The sequence below is a fragment of the Rhinoderma darwinii genome (genome assembly GCF_050947455.1).
Source record: "Rhinoderma darwinii isolate aRhiDar2 chromosome 5 unlocalized genomic scaffold, aRhiDar2.hap1 SUPER_5_unloc_39, whole genome shotgun sequence".
NCBI classification, from domain to species: Eukaryota; Metazoa; Chordata; class Amphibia; order Anura; family Rhinodermatidae; genus Rhinoderma; species Rhinoderma darwinii.
Genome location: NW_027461797.1, coordinates 427868 through 443016, shown reverse-complemented (window position 1 = coordinate 443016; position 15149 = coordinate 427868). Strand labels below are relative to the sequence as shown.

General features: G+C 47.8%; 10 non-coding genes across 10 annotated transcripts; all 10 read left to right on the top strand.

Moving 5' to 3' along the window:
- Window positions 1-467: 467 nt before the first annotated feature.
- Window positions 468-658, top strand: LOC142692410 (U2 spliceosomal RNA). The gene has a single exon (XR_012860857.1). It is a non-coding gene; the product is annotated as a U2 spliceosomal RNA (small nuclear RNA).
- A 1292-nt stretch (window positions 659-1950) lies between these two features.
- Window positions 1951-2141, top strand: LOC142692409 (U2 spliceosomal RNA). The gene has a single exon (XR_012860856.1). It is a non-coding gene; the product is annotated as a U2 spliceosomal RNA (small nuclear RNA).
- A 1300-nt stretch (window positions 2142-3441) lies between these two features.
- On the top strand, window positions 3442-3632 carry LOC142692408 (U2 spliceosomal RNA). The gene has a single exon (XR_012860855.1). It is a non-coding gene; the product is annotated as a U2 spliceosomal RNA (small nuclear RNA).
- A 1284-nt stretch (window positions 3633-4916) lies between these two features.
- LOC142692407 (U2 spliceosomal RNA) lies at window positions 4917-5107 on the top strand. The gene has a single exon (XR_012860854.1). It is a non-coding gene; the product is annotated as a U2 spliceosomal RNA (small nuclear RNA).
- Window positions 5108-6411: 1304 nt separating this feature from the next.
- On the top strand, window positions 6412-6602 carry LOC142692406 (U2 spliceosomal RNA). The gene has a single exon (XR_012860853.1). It is a non-coding gene; the product is annotated as a U2 spliceosomal RNA (small nuclear RNA).
- Window positions 6603-7914: 1312 nt separating this feature from the next.
- Window positions 7915-8105, top strand: LOC142692405 (U2 spliceosomal RNA). Its single transcript, XR_012860852.1, has one exon. It is a non-coding gene; the product is annotated as a U2 spliceosomal RNA (small nuclear RNA).
- Window positions 8106-9401: 1296 nt separating this feature from the next.
- On the top strand, window positions 9402-9592 carry LOC142692404 (U2 spliceosomal RNA). Its single transcript, XR_012860851.1, has one exon. It is a non-coding gene; the product is annotated as a U2 spliceosomal RNA (small nuclear RNA).
- Window positions 9593-10888: 1296 nt separating this feature from the next.
- Window positions 10889-11079, top strand: LOC142692403 (U2 spliceosomal RNA). The gene has a single exon (XR_012860850.1). It is a non-coding gene; the product is annotated as a U2 spliceosomal RNA (small nuclear RNA).
- Window positions 11080-12365: 1286 nt separating this feature from the next.
- On the top strand, window positions 12366-12556 carry LOC142692401 (U2 spliceosomal RNA). The gene has a single exon (XR_012860848.1). It is a non-coding gene; the product is annotated as a U2 spliceosomal RNA (small nuclear RNA).
- Window positions 12557-13844: 1288 nt separating this feature from the next.
- LOC142692399 (U2 spliceosomal RNA) lies at window positions 13845-14035 on the top strand. The gene has a single exon (XR_012860847.1). It is a non-coding gene; the product is annotated as a U2 spliceosomal RNA (small nuclear RNA).
- Window positions 14036-15149: the final 1114 nt, after the last annotated feature.

Genomic DNA, 15149 nt, shown 5'->3' with positions numbered 1-15149 from the left:
GCACGTGTCATAGTGGAGCCCTCAGGATTCCAGAGCCAGCTTTCTGACATCATAATGGGGCCTCAGAGATAAAAGCCTGGGCCCAGGCAGTGTTGGTCAGTGCTGCTCAGCAGGCAGCACTGGACTGGACTGGATTACAGCTGATACAAGGTGTGAAGGAACAAGGGGTGGCTGTGGGCATGCACTTGCTGCCGCTGCCAGTGTTTATCTGCATGGCAGCAGGGCATTTGGGCGTTGCCAGGAAGGCGTTTTTATGTAGATTCCTCCTCTTTCAGCACTGCATTGTGGTGCAAGCAAAAGAAGCAAATCCTGTCTGGCTTCCTCTCCGGCCTTTATTCACCTCCCGTGTAGCTGTGAGTGTGTGAGCCTGCAGGGCCCCATGGAATTGCCTAGAAGTAGGCTGAATCGCTGCAAGGGCTGAACAGCAGTATCGGGCAGGCTCGGGCAACGCGCGGCCCGTTCGGGTTATCGCTTCTCGGCCTTTTGGCTAAGATCAAGTGTAGTATCTGTTCTTATCAGTTTAATATCTGATACGTCCCCTATCTGGGGACCATATATTAAATGGATTTTTAGAACAGGGAGATGGAAATAGAGCTTGCTCTGTCCACTCCACGCATTGACCTGGTATTGCAGTATTTCCAGGACCGGTGCACCCTTTCCTTATGTGTTGACTAAAAGCAGATTCCAAAAGTGTTTTTTGTCTTTGCTATTGTTTCTGTCTTTCTGAAGGGATCTCCCCTTTTAATCCCATTATTTCAACACCTGTTGGACAATGCATGAGTGATAATGAGCTCATTGATTAAATGCAATTAATGAATAGATTGCCACCTCTTGTTGTGTGTCGTCTGTGTTTCTGTGTTTCCGGCATTTCACATTGGAACACCTCATTCACCTTCCTTGTCTTCTCTCCGCCCTCCCTTTTAGGTAAGTTAAAGAGCTGCACCTGAGCCAGCCACTGATTGATTGATTGATTGATTGATTGATTGATTGATTGATTGATTGATTGATTGATGCAGCACAACAGTCAAATAGTGGAGTGGAGTAGGGGAACAGCAAACAGCCAATAAAGCAGCCCGCCCGCTCGCCTGCCCGCCACAATGGACCTACCTGTGTACACTAGATGGATGTGATGGAATGTACTGTCGTCCCTACATTTCAAGAAGAAGTAAGAATTGCAGTTGCAACAAAGCCTTGCTTGCCTACAAAGAGAGCAGCAATTTGGATTTGTTACTATGTTACCTAGAAGAATAACAAACTGTGCAAGGATGGAGGTTGTAGGAGCAAGGAGAAGTTGTCTGTAAAGTTGGTGGATGCCTATTTTCCATTTTGCAGTCCCTTGTCTCCCTCTTGTGGCCTCCTGGAGGCAACTAGCTGTGCAAAAAAAAGACAGCCTGGCGGCCGGCTGTTGCAGTGTTGCCCTCTCAGGCAACACTGAGTGACTGACTGAGCCTCACCGTCTTATATAAAGTTCAGACGGAACTTTGCACGTGTCATAGTGGAGCCCTCAGGATTCCAGAGCCAGCTTTCTGACATCATAATGGGGCCTCAGAGATAAAAGCCTGGGCCCAGGCAGTGTTGGTCAGTGCTGCTCAGCAGGCAGCACTGGACTGGACTGGATTACAGCTGATACAAGGTGTGAAGGAACAAGGGGTGGCTGTGGGCATGCACTTGCTGCCGCTGCCAGTGTTTATCTGCATGGCAGCAGGGCATTTGGGCGTTGCCAGGAAGGCGTTTTTATGTAGATTCCTCCTCTTTCAGCACTGCATTGTGGTGCAAGCAAAAGAAGCAAATCCTGTCTGGCTTCCTCTCCGGCCTTTATTCACCTCCCGTGTAGCTGTGAGTGTGTGAGCCTGCAGGGCCCCATGGAATTGCCTAGAAGTAGGCTGAATCGCTGCAAGGGCTGAACAGCAGTATCGGGCAGGCTCGGGCAACGCGCGGCCCGTTCGGGTTATCGCTTCTCGGCCTTTTGGCTAAGATCAAGTGTAGTATCTGTTCTTATCAGTTTAATATCTGATACGTCCCCTATCTGGGGACCATATATTAAATGGATTTTTAGAACAGGGAGATGGAAATAGAGCTTGCTCTGTCCACTCCACGCATTGACCTGGTATTGCAGTATTTCCAGGACCGGTGCACCCTTTCCTTATGTGTTGACTAAAAGCAGATTCCAAAAGTGTTTTTTGTCTTTGCTATTGTTTCTGTCTTTCTGAAGGGATCTCCCCTTTTAATCCCATTATTTCAACACCTGTTGGACAATGCATGAGTGATAATGAGCTCATTGATTAAATGCAATTAATGAATAGATTGCCACCTCTTGTTGTGTGTCGTCTGTGTTTCTGTGTTTCCGGCATTTCACATTGGAACACCTCATTCACCTTCCTTGTCTTCTCTCCGCCCTCCCTTTTAGGTAAGTTAAAGAGCTGCACCTGAGCCAGCCACTGATTGATTGATTGATTGATTGATTGATTGATTGATTGATTGATTGATTGATTGATTGATTGATGCAGCACAACAGTCAAATAGTGGAGTGGAGTAGGGGAACAGCAAACAGCCAATAAAGCAGCCCGCCCGCTCGCCTGCCCGCCACAATGGACCTACCTGTGTACACTAGATGGATGTGATGGAATGTACTGTCGTCCCTACATTTCAAGAAGAAGTAAGAATTGCAGTTGCAACAAAGCCTTGCTTGCCTACAAAGAGAGCAGCAATTTGGATTTGTTACTATGTTACCTAGAAGAATAACAAACTGTGCAAGGATGGAGGTTGTAGGAGCAAGGAGAAGTTGTCTGTAAAGTTGGTGGATGCCTATTTTCCATTTTGCAGTCCCTTGTCTCCCTCTTGTGGCCTCCTGGAGGCAACTAGCTGTGCAAAAAAAAGACAGCCTGGCGGCCGGCTGTTGCAGTGTTGCCCTCTCAGGCAACACTGAGTGACTGACTGAGCCTCACCGTCTTATATAAAGTTCAGACGGAACTTTGCACGTGTCATAGTGGAGCCCTCAGGATTCCAGAGCCAGCTTTCTGACATCATAATGGGGCCTCAGAGATAAAAGCCTGGGCCCAGGCAGTGTTGGTCAGTGCTGCTCAGCAGGCAGCACTGGACTGGACTGGATTACAGCTGATACAAGGTGTGAAGGAACAAGGGGTGGCTGTGGGCATGCACTTGCTGCCGCTGCCAGTGTTTATCTGCATGGCAGCAGGGCATTTGGGCGTTGCCAGAAAGGCGTTTTTATGTAGATTCCTCCTCTTTCAGCACTGCATTGTGGTGCAAGCAAAAGAAGCAAATCCTGTCTGGCTTCCTCTCCGGCCTTTATTCACCTCCCGTGTAGCTGTGAGTGTGTGAGCCTGCAGGGCCCCATGGAATTGCCTAGAAGTAGGCTGAATCGCTGCAAGGGCTGAACAGCAGTATCGGGCAGGCTCGGGCAACGTGCGGCCCGTTCGGGTTATCGCTTCTCGGCCTTTTGGCTAAGATCAAGTGTAGTATCTGTTCTTATCAGTTTAATATCTGATACGTCCCCTATCTGGGGACCATATATTAAATGGATTTTTAGAACAGGGAGATGGAAATAGAGCTTGCTCTGTCCACTCCACGCATTGACCTGGTATTGCAGTATTTCCAGGACCGGTGCACCCTTTCCTTATGTGTTGACTAAAAGCAGATTCCAAAAGTGTTTTTTGTCTTTGCTATTGTTTCTGTCTTTCTGAAGGGATCTCCCCTTTTAATCCCATTATTTCAACACCTGTTGGACAATGCATGAGTGATAATGAGCTCATTGATTAAATGCAATTAATGAATAGATTGCCACCTCTTGTTGTGTGTCGTCTGTGTTTCTGTGTTTCCGGCATTTCACATTGGAACACCTCATTCACCTTCCTTGTCTTCTCTCCGCCCTCCCTTTTAGGTAAGTTAAAGAGCTGCACCTGAGCCAGCCACTGATTGATTGATTGATTGATTGATTGATTGATTGATTGATTGATTGATGCAGCACAACAGTCAAATAGTGGAGTGGAGTAGGGGAACAGCAAACAGCCAATAAAGCAGCCCGCCCGCTCGCCTGCCCGCCACAATGGACCTACCTGTGTACACTAGATGGATGTGATGGAATGTACTGTCGTCCCTACATTTCAAGAAGAAGTAAGAATTGCAGTTGCAACAAAGCCTTGCTTGCCTACAAAGAGAGCAGCAATTTGGATTTGTTACTATGTTACCTAGAAGAATAACAAACTGTGCAAGGATGGAGGTTGTAGGAGCAAGGAGAAGTTGTCTGTAAAGTTGGTGGATGCCTATTTTCCATTTTGCAGTCCCTTGTCTCCCTCTTGTGGCCTCCTGGAGGCAACTAGCTGTGCAAAAAAAAGACAGCCTGGCGGCCGGCTGTTGCAGTGTTGCCCTCTCAGGCAACACTGAGTGACTGACTGAGCCTCACCGTCTTATATAAAGTTCAGACGGAACTTTGCACGTGTCATAGTGGAGCCCTCAGGATTCCAGAGCCAGCTTTCTGACATCATAATGGGGCCTCAGAGATAAAAGCCTGGGCCCAGGCAGTGTTGGTCAGTGCTGCTCAGCAGGCAGCACTGGACTGGACTGGATTACAGCTGATACAAGGTGTGAAGGAACAAGGGGTGGCTGTGGGCATGCACTTGCTGCCGCTGCCAGTGTTTATCTGCATGGCAGCAGGGCATTTGGGCGTTGCCAGGAAGGCGTTTTTATGTAGATTCCTCCTCTTTCAGCACTGCATTGTGGTGCAAGCAAAAGAAGCAAATCCTGTCTGGCTTCCTCTCCGGCCTTTATTCACCTCCCGTGTAGCTGTGAGTGTGTGAGCCTGCAGGGCCCCATGGAATTGCCTAGAAGTAGGCTGAATCGCTGCAAGGGCTGAACAGCAGTATCGGGCAGGCTCGGGCAACGCGCGGCCCGTTCGGGTTATCGCTTCTCGGCCTTTTGGCTAAGATCAAGTGTAGTATCTGTTCTTATCAGTTTAATATCTGATACGTCCCCTATCTGGGGACCATATATTAAATGGATTTTTAGAACAGGGAGATGGAAATAGAGCTTGCTCTGTCCACTCCACGCATTGACCTGGTATTGCAGTATTTCCAGGACCGGTGCACCCTTTCCTTATGTGTTGACTAAAAGCAGATTCCAAAAGTGTTTTTTGTCTTTGCTATTGTTTCTGTCTTTCTGAAGGGATCTCCCCTTTTAATCCCATTATTTCAACACCTGTTGGACAATGCATGAGTGATAATGAGCTCATTGATTAAATGCAATTAATGAATAGATTGCCACCTCTTGTTGTGTGTCGTCTGTGTTTCTGTGTTTCCGGCATTTCACATTGGAACACCTCATTCACCTTCCTTGTCTTCTCTCCGCCCTCCCTTTTAGGTAAGTTAAAGAGCTGCACCTGAGCCAGCCACTGATTGATTGATTGATTGATTGATTGATTGATTGATTGATTGATTGATTGATTGATTGATTGATTGATGCAGCACAACAGTCAAATAGTGGAGTGGAGTAGGGGAACAGCAAACAGCCAATAAAGCAGCCCGCCCGCTCGCCTGCCCGCCACAATGGACCTACCTGTGTACACTAGATGGATGTGATGGAATGTACTGTCGTCCCTACATTTCAAGAAGAAGTAAGAATTGCAGTTGCAACAAAGCCTTGCTTGCCTACAAAGAGAGCAGCAATTTGGATTTGTTACTATGTTACCTAGAAGAATAACAAACTGTGCAAGGATGGAGGTTGTAGGAGCAAGGAGAAGTTGTCTGTAAAGTTGGTGGATGCCTATTTTCCATTTTGCAGTCCCTTGTCTCCCTCTTGTGGCCTCCTGGAGGCAACTAGCTGTGCAAAAAAAAGACAGCCTGGCGGCCGGCTGTTGCAGTGTTGCCCTCTCAGGCAACACTGAGTGACTGACTGAGCCTCACCGTCTTATATAAAGTTCAGACGGAACTTTGCACGTGTCATAGTGGAGCCCTCAGGATTCCAGAGCCAGCTTTCTGACATCATAATGGGGCCTCAGAGATAAAAGCCTGGGCCCAGGCAGTGTTGGTCAGTGCTGCTCAGCAGGCAGCACTGGACTGGACTGGATTACAGCTGATACAAGGTGTGAAGGAACAAGGGGTGGCTGTGGGCATGCACTTGCTGCCGCTGCCAGTGTTTATCTGCATGGCAGCAGGGCATTTGGGCGTTGCCAGGAAGGCGTTTTTATGTAGATTCCTCCTCTTTCAGCACTGCATTGTGGTGCAAGCAAAAGAAGCAAATCCTGTCTGGCTTCCTCTCCGGCCTTTATTCACCTCCCGTGTAGCTGTGAGTGTGTGAGCCTGCAGGGCCCCATGGAATTGCCTAGAAGTAGGCTGAATCGCTGCAAGGGCTGAACAGCAGTATCGGGCAGGCTCGGGCAACGCGCGGCCCGTTCGGGTTATCGCTTCTCGGCCTTTTGGCTAAGATCAAGTGTAGTATCTGTTCTTATCAGTTTAATATCTGATACGTCCCCTATCTGGGGACCATATATTAAATGGATTTTTAGAACAGGGAGATGGAAATAGAGCTTGCTCTGTCCACTCCACGCATTGACCTGGTATTGCAGTATTTCCAGGACCGGTGCACCCTTTCCTTATGTGTTGACTAAAAGCAGATTCCAAAAGTGTTTTTTGTCTTTGCTATTGTTTCTGTCTTTCTGAAGGGATCTCCCCTTTTAATCCCATTATTTCAACACCTGTTGGACAATGCATGAGTGATAATGAGCTCATTGATTAAATGCAATTAATGAATAGATTGCCACCTCTTGTTGTGTGTCGTCTGTGTTTCTGTGTTTCCGGCATTTCACATTGGAACACCTCATTCACCTTCCTTGTCTTCTCTCCGCCCTCCCTTTTAGGTAAGTTAAAGAGCTGCACCTGAGCCAGCCACTGATTGATTGATTGATTGATTGATTGATTGATTGATTGATTGATTGATTGATTGATTGATTGATTGATTGATTGATGCAGCACAACAGTCAAATAGTGGAGTGGAGTAGGGGAACAGCAAACAGCCAATAAAGCAGCCCGCCCGCTCGCCTGCCCGCCACAATGGACCTACCTGTGTACACTAGATGGATGTGATGGAATGTACTGTCGTCCCTACATTTCAAGAAGAAGTAAGAATTGCAGTTGCAACAAAGCCTTGCTTGCCTACAAAGAGAGCAGCAATTTGGATTTGTTACTATGTTACCTAGAAGAATAACAAACTGTGCAAGGATGGAGGTTGTAGGAGCAAGGAGAAGTTGTCTGTAAAGTTGGTGGATGCCTATTTTCCATTTTGCAGTCCCTTGTCTCCCTCTTGTGGCCTCCTGGAGGCAACTAGCTGTGCAAAAAAAAGACAGCCTGGCGGCCGGCTGTTGCAGTGTTGCCCTCTCAGGCAACACTGAGTGACTGACTGAGCCTCACCGTCTTATATAAAGTTCAGACGGAACTTTGCACGTGTCATAGTGGAGCCCTCAGGATTCCAGAGCCAGCTTTCTGACATCATAATGGGGCCTCAGAGATAAAAGCCTGGGCCCAGGCAGTGTTGGTCAGTGCTGCTCAGCAGGCAGCACTGGACTGGACTGGATTACAGCTGATACAAGGTGTGAAGGAACAAGGGGTGGCTGTGGGCATGCACTTGCTGCCGCTGCCAGTGTTTATCTGCATGGCAGCAGGGCATTTGGGCGTTGCCAGGAAGGCGTTTTTATGTAGATTCCTCCTCTTTCAGCACTGCATTGTGGTGCAAGCAAAAGAAGCAAATCCTGTCTGGCTTCCTCTCCGGCCTTTATTCACCTCCCGTGTAGCTGTGAGTGTGTGAGCCTGCAGGGCCCCATGGAATTGCCTAGAAGTAGGCTGAATCGCTGCAAGGGCTGAACAGCAGTATCGGGCAGGCTCGGGCAACGCGCGGCCCGTTCGGGTTATCGCTTCTCGGCCTTTTGGCTAAGATCAAGTGTAGTATCTGTTCTTATCAGTTTAATATCTGATACGTCCCCTATCTGGGGACCATATATTAAATGGATTTTTAGAACAGGGAGATGGAAATAGAGCTTGCTCTGTCCACTCCACGCATTGACCTGGTATTGCAGTATTTCCAGGACCGGTGCACCCTTTCCTTATGTGTTGACTAAAAGCAGATTCCAAAAGTGTTTTTTGTCTTTGCTATTGTTTCTGTCTTTCTGAAGGGATCTCCCCTTTTAATCCCATTATTTCAACACCTGTTGGACAATGCATGAGTGATAATGAGCTCATTGATTAAATGCAATTAATGAATAGATTGCCACCTCTTGTTGTGTGTCGTCTGTGTTTCTGTGTTTCCGGCATTTCACATTGGAACACCTCATTCACCTTCCTTGTCTTCTCTCCGCCCTCCCTTTTAGGTAAGTTAAAGAGCTGCACCTGAGCCAGCCACTGATTGATTGATTGATTGATTGATTGATTGATTGATTGATTGATTGATTGATTGATTGATGCAGCACAACAGTCAAATAGTGGAGTGGAGTAGGGGAACAGCAAACAGCCAATAAAGCAGCCCGCCCGCTCGCCTGCCCGCCACAATGGACCTACCTGTGTACACTAGATGGATGTGATGGAATGTACTGTCGTCCCTACATTTCAAGAAGAAGTAAGAATTGCAGTTGCAACAAAGCCTTGCTTGCCTACAAAGAGAGCAGCAATTTGGATTTGTTACTATGTTACCTAGAAGAATAACAAACTGTGCAAGGATGGAGGTTGTAGGAGCAAGGAGAAGTTGTCTGTAAAGTTGGTGGATGCCTATTTTCCATTTTGCAGTCCCTTGTCTCCCTCTTGTGGCCTCCTGGAGGCAACTAGCTGTGCAAAAAAAAGACAGCCTGGCGGCCGGCTGTTGCAGTGTTGCCCTCTCAGGCAACACTGAGTGACTGACTGAGCCTCACCGTCTTATATAAAGTTCAGACGGAACTTTGCACGTGTCATAGTGGAGCCCTCAGGATTCCAGAGCCAGCTTTCTGACATCATAATGGGGCCTCAGAGATAAAAGCCTGGGCCCAGGCAGTGTTGGTCAGTGCTGCTCAGCAGGCAGCACTGGACTGGACTGGATTACAGCTGATACAAGGTGTGAAGGAACAAGGGGTGGCTGTGGGCATGCACTTGCTGCCGCTGCCAGTGTTTATCTGCATGGCAGCAGGGCATTTGGGCGTTGCCAGGAAGGCGTTTTTATGTAGATTCCTCCTCTTTCAGCACTGCATTGTGGTGCAAGCAAAAGAAGCAAATCCTGTCTGGCTTCCTCTCCGGCCTTTATTCACCTCCCGTGTAGCTGTGAGTGTGTGAGCCTGCAGGGCCCCATGGAATTGCCTAGAAGTAGGCTGAATCGCTGCAAGGGCTGAACAGCAGTATCGGGCAGGCTCGGGCAACGCGCGGCCCGTTCGGGTTATCGCTTCTCGGCCTTTTGGCTAAGATCAAGTGTAGTATCTGTTCTTATCAGTTTAATATCTGATACGTCCCCTATCTGGGGACCATATATTAAATGGATTTTTAGAACAGGGAGATGGAAATAGAGCTTGCTCTGTCCACTCCACGCATTGACCTGGTATTGCAGTATTTCCAGGACCGGTGCACCCTTTCCTTATGTGTTGACTAAAAGCAGATTCCAAAAGTGTTTTTTGTCTTTGCTATTGTTTCTGTCTTTCTGAAGGGATCTCCCCTTTTAATCCCATTATTTCAACACCTGTTGGACAATGCATGAGTGATAATGAGCTCATTGATTAAATGCAATTAATGAATAGATTGCCACCTCTTGTTGTGTGTCGTCTGTGTTTCTGTGTTTCCGGCATTTCACATTGGAACACCTCATTCACCTTCCTTGTCTTCTCTCCGCCCTCCCTTTTAGGTAAGTTAAAGAGCTGCACCTGAGCCAGCCACTGATTGATTGATTGATTGATTGATTGATTGATTGATTGATTGATTGATTGATTGATTGATGCAGCACAACAGTCAAATAGTGGAGTGGAGTAGGGGAACAGCAAACAGCCAATAAAGCAGCCCGCCCGCTCGCCTGCCCGCCACAATGGACCTACCTGTGTACACTAGATGGATGTGATGGAATGTACTGTCGTCCCTACATTTCAAGAAGAAGTAAGAATTGCAGTTGCAACAAAGCCTTGCTTGCCTACAAAGAGAGCAGCAATTTGGATTTGTTACTATGTTACCTAGAAGAATAACAAACTGTGCAAGGATGGAGGTTGTAGGAGCAAGGAGAAGTTGTCTGTAAAGTTGGTGGATGCCTATTTTCCATTTTGCAGTCCCTTGTCTCCCTCTTGTGGCCTCCTGGAGGCAACTAGCTGTGCAAAAAAAAGACAGCCTGGCGGCCGGCTGTTGCAGTGTTGCCCTCTCAGGCAACACTGAGTGACTGACTGAGCCTCACCGTCTTATATAAAGTTCAGACGGAACTTTGCACGTGTCATAGTGGAGCCCTCAGGATTCCAGAGCCAGCTTTCTGACATCATAATGGGGCCTCAGAGATAAAAGCCTGGGCCCAGGCAGTGTTGGTCAGTGCTGCTCAGCAGGCAGCACTGGACTGGACTGGATTACAGCTGATACAAGGTGTGAAGGAACAAGGGGTGGCTGTGGGCATGCACTTGCTGCCGCTGCCAGTGTTTATCTGCATGGCAGCAGGGCATTTGGGCGTTGCCAGGAAGGCGTTTTTATGTAGATTCCTCCTCTTTCAGCACTGCATTGTGGTGCAAGCAAAAGAAGCAAATCCTGTCTGGCTTCCTCTCCGGCCTTTATTCACCTCCCGTGTAGCTGTGAGTGTGTGAGCCTGCAGGGCCCCATGGAATTGCCTAGAAGTAGGCTGAATCGCTGCAAGGGCTGAACAGCAGTATCGGGCAGGCTCGGGCAACGCGCGGCCCGTTCGGGTTATCGCTTCTCGGCCTTTTGGCTAAGATCAAGTGTAGTATCTGTTCTTATCAGTTTAATATCTGATACGTCCCCTATCTGGGGACCATATATTAAATGGATTTTTAGAACAGGGAGATGGAAATAGAGCTTGCTCTGTCCACTCCACGCATTGACCTGGTATTGCAGTATTTCCAGGACCGGTGCACCCTTTCCTTATGTGTTGACTAAAAGCAGATTCCAAAAGTGTTTTTTGTCTTTGCTATTGTTTCTGTCTTTCTGAAGGGATCTCCCCTTTTAATCCCATTATTTCAACACCTGTTGGACAATGCATGAGTGATAATGAGCTCATTGATTAAATGCAATTAATGAATAGATTGCCACCTCTTGTTGTGTGTCGTCTGTGTTTCTGTGTTTCCGGCATTTCACATTGGAACACCTCATTCACCTTCCTTGTCTTCTCTCCGCCCTCCCTTTTAGGTAAGTTAAAGAGCTGCACCTGAGCCAGCCACATTGATTGATTGATTGATTGATTGATTGATTGATTGATTGATTGATTGATGCAGCACAACAGTCAAATAGTGGAGTGGAGTAGGGGAACAGCAAACAGCCAATAAAGCAGCCCGCCCGCTCGCCTGCCCGCCACAATGGACCTACCTGTGTACACTAGATGGATGTGATGGAATGTACTGTCGTCCCTACATTTCAAGAAGAAGTAAGAATTGCAGTTGAAACAAAGCCTTGCTTGCCTACAAAGAGAGCAGCAATTTGGATTTGTTACTATGTTACCTAGAAGAATAACAAACTGTGCAAGGATGGAGGTTGTAGGAGCAAGGAGAAGTTGTCTGTAAAGTTGGTGGATGCCTATTTTCCATTTTGCAGTCCCTTGTCTCCCTCTTGTGGCCTCCTGGAGGCAACTAGCTGTGCAAAAAAAAGACAGCCTGGCGGCCGGCTGTTGCAGTGTTGCCCTCTCAGGCAACACTGAGTGACTGACTGAGCCTCACCGTCTTATATAAAGTTCAGACGGAACTTTGCACGTGTCATAGTGGAGCCCTCAGGATTCCAGAGCCAGCTTTCTGACATCATAATGGGGCCTCAGAGATAAAAGCCTGGGCCCAGGCAGTGTTGGTCAGTGCTGCTCAGCAGGCAGCACTGGACTGGACTGGATTACAGCTGATACAAGGTGTGAAGGAACAAGGGGTGGCTGTGGGCATGCACTTGCTGCCGCTGCCAGTGTTTATCTGCATGGCAGCAGGGCATTTGGGCGTTGCCAGGAAGGCGTTTTTATGTAGATTCCTCCTCTTTCAGCACTGCATTGTGGTGCAAGCAAAAGAAGCAAATCCTGTCTGGCTTCCTCTCCGGCCTTTATTCACCTCCCGTGTAGCTGTGAGTGTGTGAGCCTGCAGGGCCCCATGGAATTGCCTAGAAGTAGGCTGAATCGCTGCAAGGGCTGAACAGCAGTATCGGGCAGGCTCGGGCAACGCGCGGCCCGTTCGGGTTATCGCTTCTCGGCCTTTTGGCTAAGATCAAGTGTAGTATCTGTTCTTATCAGTTTAATATCTGATACGTCCCCTATCTGGGGACCATATATTAAATGGATTTTTAGAACAGGGAGATGGAAATAGAGCTTGCTCTGTCCACTCCACGCATTGACCTGGTATTGCAGTATTTCCAGGACCGGTGCACCCTTTCCTTATGTGTTGACTAAAAGCAGATTCCAAAAGTGTTTTTTGTCTTTGCTATTGTTTCTGTCTTTCTGAAGGGATCTCCCCTTTTAATCCCATTATTTCAACACCTGTTGGACAATGCATGAGTGATAATGAGCTCATTGATTAAATGCAATTAATGAATAGATTGCCACCTCTTGTTGTGTGTCGTCTGTGTTTCTGTGTTTCCGGCATTTCACATTGGAACACCTCATTCACCTTCCTTGTCTTCTCTCCGCCCTCCCTTTTAGGTAAGTTAAAGAGCTGCACCTGAGCCAGCCACTGATTGATTGATTGATTGATTGATTGATTGATTGATTGATTGATTGATTGATGCAGCACAACAGTCAAATAGTGGAGTGGAGTAGGGGAACAGCAAACAGCCAATAAAGCAGCCCGCCCGCTCGCCTGCCCGCCACAATGGACCTACCTGTGTACACTAGATGGATGTGATGGAATGTACTGTCGTCCCTACATTTCAAGAAGAAGTAAGAATTGCAGTTGCAACAAAGCCTTGCTTGCCTACAAAGAGAGCAGCAATTTGGATTTGTTACTATGTTACCTAGAAGAATAACAAACTGTGCAAGGATGGAGGTTGTAGGAGCAAGGAGAAGTTGTCTGTAAAGTTGGTGGATGCCTATTTTCCATTTTGCAGTCCCTTGTCTCCCTCTTGTGGCCTCCTGGAGGCAACTAGCTGTGCAAAAAAAAGACAGCCTGGCGGCCGGCTGTTGCAGTGTTGCCCTCTCAGGCAACACTGAGTGACTGACTGAGCCTCACCGTCTTATATAAAGTTCAGACGGAACTTTGCACGTGTCATAGTGGAGCCCTCAGGATTCCAGAGCCAGCTTTCTGACATCATAATGGGGCCTCAGAGATAAAAGCCTGGGCCCAGGCAGTGTTGGTCAGTGCTGCTCAGCAGGCAGCACTGGACTGGACTGGATTACAGCTGATACAAGGTGTGAAGGAACAAGGGGTGGCTGTGGGCATGCACTTGCTGCCGCTGCCAGTGTTTATCTGCATGGCAGCAGGGCATTTGGGCGTTGCCAGGAAGGCGTTTTTATGTAGATTCCTCCTCTTTCAGCACTGCATTGTGGTGCAAGCAAAAGAAGCAAATCCTGTCTGGCTTCCTCTCCGGCCTTTATTCACCTCCCGTGTAGCTGTGAGTGTGTGAGCCTGCAGGGCCCCATGGAATTGCCTAGAAGTAGGCTGAATCGCTGCAAGGGCTGAACAGCAGTATCGGGCAGGCTCGGGCAACGCGCGGCCCGTTCGGGTTATCGCTTCTCGGCCTTTTGGCTAAGATCAAGTGTAGTATCTGTTCTTATCAGTTTAATATCTGATACGTCCCCTATCTGGGGACCATATATTAAATGGATTTTTAGAACAGGGAGATGGAAATAGAGCTTGCTCTGTCCACTCCACGCATTGACCTGGTATTGCAGTATTTCCAGGACCGGTGCACCCTTTCCTTATGTGTTGACTAAAAGCAGATTCCAAAAGTGTTTTTTGTCTTTGCTATTGTTTCTGTCTTTCTGAAGGGATCTCCCCTTTTAATCCCATTATTTCAACACCTGTTGGACAATGCATGAGTGATAATGAGCTCATTGATTAAATGCAATTAATGAATAGATTGCCACCTCTTGTTGTGTGTCGTCTGTGTTTCTGTGTTTCCGGCATTTCACATTGGAACACCTCATTCACCTTCCTTGTCTTCTCTCCGCCCTCCCTTTTAGGTAAGTTAAAGAGCTGCACCTGAGCCAGCCACTGATTGATTGATTGATTGATTGATTGATTGATTGATTGATTGATTGATTGATGCAGCACAACAGTCAAATAGTGGAGTGGAGTAGGGGAACAGCAAACAGCCAATAAAGCAGCCCGCCCGCTCGCCTGCCCGCCACAATGGACCTACCTGTGTACACTAGATGGATGTGATGGAATGTACTGTCGTCCCTACATTTCAAGAAGAAGTAAGAATTGCAGTTGCAACAAAGCCTTGCTTGCCTACAAAGAGAGCAGCAATTTGGATTTGTTACTATGTTACCTAGAAGAATAACAAACTGTGCAAGGATGGAGGTTGTAGGAGCAAGGAGAAGTTGTCTGTAAAGTTGGTGGATGCCTATTTTCCATTTTGCAGTCCCTTGTCTCCCTCTTGTGGCCTCCTGGAGGCAACTAGCTGTGCAAAAAAAAGACAGCCTGGCGGCCGGCTGTTGCAGTGTTGCCCTCTCAGGCAACACTGAGTGACTGACTGAGCCTCACCGTCTTATATAAAGTTCAGACGGAACTTTGCACGTGTCATAGTGGAGCCCTCAGGATTCCAGAGCCAGCTTTCTGACATCATAATGGGGCCTCAGAGATAAAAGCCTGGGCCCAGGCAGTGTTGGTCAGTGCTGCTCAGCAGGCAGCACTGGACTGGACTGGATTACAGCTGATACAAGGTGTGAAGGAACAAGGGGTGGCTGTGGGCATGCACTTGCTGCCGCTGCCAGTGTTTATCTGCATGGCAGCAGGGCATTTGGGCGTTGCCAGGAAGGCGTTTTTATGTAGATTCCTCCTCTTTCAGCACTGCATTGTGGTGCAA